Source organism: Diceros bicornis, chromosome 7 (genome assembly GCF_020826845.1).
Source record: "Diceros bicornis minor isolate mBicDic1 chromosome 7, mDicBic1.mat.cur, whole genome shotgun sequence".
Lineage (NCBI taxonomy): Eukaryota > Metazoa > Chordata > Mammalia > Perissodactyla > Rhinocerotidae > Diceros > Diceros bicornis.
The window spans coordinates 59,636,652-59,643,252 of NC_080746.1; the positions used below are offsets into that span (position 1 = coordinate 59,636,652).

General features: G+C 41.6%; 1 pseudogene; it reads left to right on the forward strand.

Moving 5' to 3' along the window:
• The first annotated feature begins 1,230 nt into the window (after positions 1 to 1,230).
• LOC131409018 (olfactory receptor 52B4-like) lies at positions 1,231 to 5,774 on the forward strand (annotated as a pseudogene).
• Positions 5,775 to 6,601: the final 827 nt, after the last annotated feature.

Consider the following 6,601-nt stretch of genomic DNA (forward strand, 5'->3'; position numbering starts at 1 on the left):
GTTTTTGTGTTCTTTCAATAAATACCCAGAGGTGCAATAGCTAGATCATATAGTATTTCTATTTTTAATTTTTTAAGGAATCTCCATACTGTTTTCCATAGGGGCTGCACCAGTTTACATTCTCACCAGCAGTGTATGAGGGTTCCCTTTTCTCCACATCCTCTCCAACACTTGTTTTTTCTTGTCTTTTTAATAATAGCTATTCTGACAGGTGTGAGGTGGTATCTCGTAGTTTTGATTTGCATTTCTTTAATAATTAGTGATGTTGAACATATTTTCAATCACAGAATATTTTTAACAGAGAAAAATGGGAGCTATATAAATATTCAATAATAATGGAATGGTTAAACATACTGCAGTACATCACCAAGGTGAAATCTTTAGTCACTCAATTTCTTCAGGAAATATTTGTAGAGTACTATGTGTGTGGCATTGTGTCAGACTAGAGACAAATGCAGCTGCATTAAAGGAGCTATGTGGTTTATAGGACATTTGTTACCATTGAAAATTCCTCTATTATGAAATTTATTGAAAGAGCATGCCACATGTACACTATGATCTCAACAATATATAAATCCATAAATAGGGGAGAAAAAAGCGTGGAAGGTTATCAATGAAAATATTCCATTGATAATCCGTGGATGATGGAATCAAAGCATTAGTTTAACATACAAAACGATATAAATAAATTTTAAGTGGATTTGATTTTGTTCCACATTTTATTATGGTGCTGTCAACATAGTTAGCACTTGCTACATGTTGGTTGAACGGGTGGTAAGTGAATAAATGAATATTGAGAGAATCTATGGGATTCCAGCTCCTAAAGTGCTCTGTGCCTTCTGGGCATCAGGGCTGAAGGGGATGAGCTGGAGTAAGTTCTGAGGCCTTGATCAAGGTCCCTAACCATATTCCCATCCTCTGCCCTGAGCTCTCCCCTCCAAAACCTCTCTCCCACCTGCTTTTCTCTCCCAAGCTCATATAACCTCTCAGGCATACTTTTCACAGGGGGGTCCTGGCATTCAGACAGGGAAGAGCTAAGGGATTTACAGTTATTTCACTGGCAGTAGAGGAGATCCTAGAGGAGAAGACAGACACATGAAGAAGCTCCTGGTTCCCAAAACATGTTCAGATAAAAAATAATTTGCCCTGTAGTTCCTCCTCTGGCTTGGTCCCCTGGCCACTGCACATAGTCTGTTGGTTGTAGAAACACCCTGCCATCCAGGCAGGGCCATGGCTCCAGTCTGGTTCCTGATGGCTGTGATGGACAGTGTGGGGTGAGGAGAGATGAAGGTTGGTACTGACGGGGATAGCCTGGTGCCTCAGTGGGCCTTTCTGCCCAGGGGCATGAAAGGTGGGGTCTGACTGAGTGTGGGGATAAAGGAGGTAGGAAACACTGAGTTTACTGATGAGGGACATGGGAAACAATAATGGATTGCCTTCATCATTTGGTCACCCAATAGAGGCCATATTTGGAATTCTCCATCCCCTTAGGGCAGAGTCAGAGAGGACAGAACAAAACGTTTCTGCAGAGGCTTTGTGGCATGGTAGAAATACTAGTGGAATGAGAGGCAAGAAATCTTAACTCACTTCCTCTGTGACTTGGGAAAATTGCCTTTCCTTCTGTGGCCTTTGTAACTAAGAAGTTGTATGATAAGACTATTCTAAAGCAGGGATTGGCGAATATTTTTTATAAAGGGCAAGAGTAAATATTTTAAGCTTCAAGCATGGTCTCTGTCGCAACTACTCAATTCTGTCCCACGAAAACAGTCATAGATAACTGGGCATGGCCATGTTCCAATAAAATTTTATTTACAAAAGCAGGTGGTAAGCAGGATTTGGCCCACAGGCTGCAGTTTGATGACACCCAGTATAAAGTGCCGACCAGCACTGGTATTTTATATCTCTGACTCATGTTTGGGCAAATCAAGAGTGGAACTGGTGAAGCAGGGGTGTTGCCCTATGAACTGCATTTCTGTGCGAGTCCCTTCTTCTGGCATAGGTAGGGGACTGTAAGGCTGGAGGCAGGGGTAAGAGTGGAAAGACCTCTGGAAACTCCACCTCCCTGGGGAAACTGATTTAATGACAGGAGAGTCAGTGTGCTGAATGAAGACAGGCAAATTCATGATTAGATAAGTGATACTTTATCTCTGAGAGTGAGTTTGACTGGGTAATGACTGTGTGTGAATTTGGGCGGGTATATATGTGACAGAAAGTTTAAAAGTGTGTGTGTGTGTGTGAATGTGTTCATAGTGAAGGGCTGTTTGTGTGAATAGTGAAAATGTGTTAGTGTGTAAATCTTCATCAGAATTTGTGTGAGTGAATGTGGGTGTGGTGACTGTATAAATGAATGTGTGATAATATGCATCTGAATGGAAGTTTGTGTGTATGTGGATTTGTAGCAGGCAGAGGTGGAATTGAACCCAGGTAGGTCTGACTCTAAAGCCCATATCATTTTTCCTGTATTACATTGTCTTAGACATTGAGGAATAAATAGGAGAAGTAGAAGGGAGTAGGGAGGAAACCAAAGAAAGGTGGTTTCGGTAATCAACATAACAAAATAGAAGTTTTTAAAGCTAATGGAAGCTTTGACCCTAATAATCTTGGATTCAAATATCAGCCTAGCTACTAACAGGTTGTTTGACTTTGGGCAATTACTTATCTGCGAGTCAGTTTCTTTATGCATGAATTACTGGTACTTTCAATTTCATAGGTTTGGTGTGATAATTATAAATAATAAATATGTCTAACACTCAGTAAATATTTAATGCTTGCCATTATCAAACAAAGAAGTATTAATAATAGAAATTGGAGATAACTAATAATAAGAAATTAAAAGTAACACATGATTTGGCAACTGTGATGTGATAGACTATTTTACAGAAGGGACCGTTAGTGGCATATTGGGGTTTTAAGTAAAATGGCGTTGGGTAAAGATTAAGAGGGTGATAAGAAAATAGATGAAGAGAGAGCACATCCCTCCTTTTGTGAAACCGAGGTGAAAGAGGAAGAGACATTGGAACATAATTACATACTAAGGAGAAGGAGCCAACAGAGGGAGAGTTTGAAAATACTCGAGTGACACATTAACAAGGAGAGGTAATTAAAGAGAAGAGAAGGTTAGGGTCCAGTGCACAGATGGAGTTGGCTAAGCCTTGAATAGGAGGGAAACGGAAAAGACGATACAAATATAAATAAATTTGTAGGTAGGGTTAGGGTGGGGAGGTTAAGGGAATGAAGAACAGATGATTGTTTTTGTTTTTCCTCCTTGAGCCAGAAGTCAGGAAGTCACAAACACCTGATGATGGGGACCAAGGTGGCGTAGGGCAGGTGAAGTGATTTAAAGGATGGTGTGGGCAGCCAAATTCTAGCGCCACCATTTACTAGCCAGGTGACTTTGAGTGGGGGGACTACATAAACTCTCTAAGCTCTGCTTGCTCCTGTATCAGTAAAATGGGGGAGATGACCACAGTTATCTCACACTGTGGTGACTGCAGTAATACACATGCAGCCCTTAGCACAGAGCCCCTCCTAACTGATCTCTGTCTCCATTCTCCAATCTGCCTCCTCCCTTCCCCATCCATCTTACACAATACAACGAGAGGGAGAGTTACCTAAGATGCTAACTTTACCATGCCATTCTCTTACTACAAATCCTTCAGTGGCTCTTACTGCTTCAGCATAAATTCTAAACTCCTTAGACTAGCGCTCAAAGACCTCAGTGATTTGGTCCCTAACTCACTGCCTGGCATTATTTTTTTACCATTTTGTATCATGTCCTCTTTGCTCTGGTAACCCTGAATCATTATAATTTTTGTCCAAACTCCACATCCTTTCAGATCTGTGACTTTGTTCATGTTTTTCCCTCCTCACATAACTTTTCTTGTACTTCCCTCCTTTCCATAAATTCCTTCCTTCCATAACTTTACTTGGCAAACTATTACTTATTCTTCAAGGTTTGACTCAGGGTGACACTTTTAGAAAACTTTCTCTGAATTTCTAGGAAGCTTTCTACGTTTCTGCAGCTCCCTGTGTTCAACTTTTTCTCTATGTTACCCATATTATATAGATAGATATTTTACTTAATTGTCTGTCTCCTCCCAAGTGGTTCCTCCAGGAGCCATGGTACCTGCTCAGTAAATTGACAATCAACTCAGTTACCATTTTCCTTTTGAGATGCAGATCACAATCTGCAGATCCAAAGTGGAACCTGCAGTGTTTGTTATTCATAGCTCTTAACTGTTTATAACAACCTGAGACTCAGAGCTATGGCATTCAAGAGCTGGAATGACTCTTTTACAGATGATCTAATCCAACTTCTCCCCACCTTTAGTTTTAAGGTAATAAGAGAGAGACCCAGAGGGGCCAGCCCTGTGGCACAGTGGTTAAGTTCACGCTCTTTGCTTTGAGAGTGCGGGGTCACAGGTTCAGATCCTAGGCATGGACCTATCCACCGCTCATCAAGCCGGGCTGTGGCAGGCATCCCCTATACGAAAAATAGAGGAAGATGGGCACAGATGTTAGCTCAGGGTGAATCTTCCTCAACAAAAAAATAAATAAATAATAACAATCTTATTTAAAAAGAAAAGAGACCCAGAGCAGGGATGTGATTTTACTGAGCTCATATAGCAAGTGAAGAGAATGGCAAAGAGTTCTAACCCATGTTTCCTGACTTCCTGACCAGGACTCTTTCCACTGCTCATCCAGTGAAAAATAATCTGTTCCCACTTCCCCTACTCCAACCCTATTCGCCTTCTGGGGAAGACAGAAGAGGTGATTGCCAAATCCTATACACCAACACCTAGGTGATTTGTCCTGGGCACGGCAATCCCCAACCACACTAGTACCAGGCACTCCCTCTTCATTCTTCTGGGCATCCCTGGCCTGGAAGACCAGCACACATGGATCTCTTTCCCCTTCTTTATTTCCTACCTTGTTGCTGTCCTTGGGAATAGCCTTCTTTTCTTCATCATCATCACTCAGCACAGCCTCCATGAACCCATGTACCTCTTCCTCTGCATGCTGGCTGTGGCTGACCTCATCCTGTTCACTACCACTGTGCCCGAAGCCCCGGCCATATTCTGGGTCTGTGCTGGGGAGATCTCCCTTGATGGCTGTGTCACCCAAATCTTCTTTATTTATCCATGCCACCTTCATTGCTGAATCAGGGATTCTGTTGGCCATAGTATTTGACTGCTATGTGGCCATCTGTGACCCACTGCGCTATACCACAGTGCTCTGTCATGCAGTAATCATGAGAGTTGGCCTGGCTGTGGTCCTGAGAAGCTTCTCTGTGATACTCCCAGATGTGTTCCTGGTGGAGAGACTGCCTTTCTGCCGTAGCAATGTGCTACCACATACCTACTGTGAGCACATGGCTGTTGCCAAGTTTGCTTGTGCTGATATTCGTGTCAATGTCTGGTATCTCTTGTCTGTCCTTCGCTCTACTATAGTGCTAGATGCCTTGCTCATCTTGGTTTCCTACACCCTCATCCTCAATGCAGTCTTCTGCCTTCCTTCCCGAGGAGCTCGGCAAAAGGCCCTGGGCATGTGGGGCTCCCACTTTGGGGTCATTTCCATGTTCTACTTGCCTGGCATTTTTACGATAATTACCCAGTGGTTTGGGCATCATGTTCCTCTCTATACTCACATTCTGCTGGCCAATGTCTGGCATGTTAGCCCCTCCCATGCTGAACCCCATCATTTATGGTGTCAAGACCAGGCAGATTCGAGAGCATGTGGTCAGTACTTTGTCTTCACAGTGGAAACACTGCTGAATTTGTGTGACTGAATTTGTGGTATGTTAACCAACATAGGTTCTCACATTTTCTTTGTCTACTTTGTGGAGACCTATGAACTAAGTGTTCTGCTGACTGTGAACAAAGTGATTTGTCATGACTTTGAAAGATAGATTGCCATGTTACCCTGAGAAGGGTAGTGTTTAGAAAAGAGCTTCTGGATCAGAATTATATTTGGATCCTGGCTTCACCAAAAATGATGCGTTTGACCTTGTGGAAGCAACTTATTCTCTTAGGGACTCTTGTTAGCACACGTATAGGGTCCCAGAAAAATAGGGATATCAAAACTAAACTAAATCATATTGCATAATGAGAATTTTTTCTAGAATGAACTTATCTAGGACATTGCAGTGAGAACAGCTAGACAGAATACATGTTAATTTAATCATATATACAATTGATAGTAAAAAAAACCCCACTTACTTTGAATTAGAAATGGGACTAATGGAAAGGAATAGAACGCACAGAAATAACCCCTTGCATATCTGTTCAACTAATCTTTGACAAGAGTGTCAAATAATACAAAATGAGGAAAGGATAGTGTGTTAAATAAATGGTATTAGGAAAACTGGATGTCCATATGGAAAAGAATGAAATTGGACCATTAGCTTACACCATACACAAAAATTAACTTGAAATGAATTAAAGACTTAGATAACACCTGAAATCGTAAAATTCCTAGAAAAAAACACAGGGAAAAGCTCCTTAACATTGCTCTTAGCAAAAGTGTTTTGGGTATCACACCAAAAGCACAAGCAAGAAAAGCAAAATAAACAAATGGGATTACATCAAACTAAAAAGCTTCT